Source organism: Xiphophorus couchianus, chromosome 5 (assembly GCF_001444195.1).
Source record: "Xiphophorus couchianus chromosome 5, X_couchianus-1.0, whole genome shotgun sequence".
Classification (NCBI taxonomy): domain Eukaryota; kingdom Metazoa; phylum Chordata; class Actinopteri; order Cyprinodontiformes; family Poeciliidae; genus Xiphophorus; species Xiphophorus couchianus.
In genome coordinates, this window is record NC_040232.1 from 38,594,118 (window position 1) to 38,595,784 (window position 1,667).

Here is a 1,667-nt window from a genome sequence, read left to right on the forward strand (position 1 = left end):
TGAACAAATGTTATAAAAGAGGTATGTATGTATTTTGCAGGTAAAAAGGCGAGGATTTATTGCTGGTCATTCAAATTCATTAAACACAATTGTCAATGTTTTCTAATGTGAGTTGATGCTCGACATGATGATAGCAGCTCTGATTTGTGGAAGTCGTTACATTACATACAAGTGATAAACATCCATCCATCCATCCATTTTCTGTTCACCCTTGTCCCTAATGGGGTTGGGAGGGTTGCTGGTGCCCATCTCCAGCTACGTTCCGGGCAAGAGGCGGGGTTCACCCTGGACAGGTCGCCAGTCTGTCGCAGGGCAACACAGAGACATACAGGACAAACAACCATGCACACACACACTCACACCTAGGGAGAATTTAGAGAAACCAATTGACCTGACAGTCATGTTTTTGGACTGTGGGAGGAAGCCGGAGTACCCGGAGAGAACCCACGCATGCAAACTCCATGCAGAAAGACCCCGGCCGGGAATCGAACCCAGGACCTTCTTGCTGCAAGGCAACAGTGCTACCAACTGCACCACTGTGCAGCCCATAAACATACATTTAAATAATAAAATACCCACATCACACAAGCAGAAGGATCCAACTAAAATATAAACAAGAAAAATATAAAAAGTATAAACAAATGACAATGTTAGCTGCCTCAAACATGGAGAGTGTTCCAGCATTTCTTAGAGGATGTTGTTAACGCTTTCATCATTGTGCTATGGGGTTTGTTTTCTCTAGATGGCACATGACATGTTTTTTTCCACGGTAGGTAGGATTATGAACAATTCTAAACATCAGTCAATTTTAACCCAAAACCTTCAGGAAACCTGTATTATTTCCGATTCACGGTGAGTCCAAGAATAGATTCAAATTAATCAATCAATGGTTTCACTAGAAGAAAGTTACAGCTCTGAAAAGAACAAACCAGAAGATTTGAAGAGGCATATTGAAGAGGGTTTGTCATTGTAAATCTCAATAGAGTGGAAAGACGGGTCTCTGGTGCCTGTGTCTTCATCCAGCTCATCAGTTCCTTAGTTTTTACATTTGTTCCACTACAACCTCACAGACTTGGCCTTTACAAGTCCGTTTTTCAACCTAATCAAACACTATATTAAGTTCAGCAGCATGTGTCAGAACGGCCGAGTAAAAGTAAAGATTTAAATTCAATAGATCCACAAGTAGGGTTGAAAATCAATGCTAACTGAGCTTGAGTATTTTTGCAAAGTAAATCTGTAACAATTTCAAACTCCACATGTGCTTCGCTGATAGAAAGCTGATCTAAAGGACATGTAACTGTAATGATTTAAAGCATGCTTTAAAAGTATGCAATTAAAACCATGAATCTTTTATTTTCCAGTTAACAATTATCCCCTACTTTGTGTTAGTCTCCTTGCACATACACTAAATAAAATACATTCAAGTTTGTGGTAGCAACATAACACAATACGAGCAAAGGTGAGGCTGTACAGTACTGTAGTGCTTGTAGAATATCAAACTCAGTAAAAATAATCAGGTTTAAAATATTTATGCTCCAGGTTTGAGGATGCCTTAATATTTAATAAAATTGTTTTTGTTGGGTTTTTTGGCTACTAATCCTAAAATTTAGAGTTGCCAAACTGCAAAGAGCATCTTACATCAACAGGGGGCGCCCGCGTACTCCAAA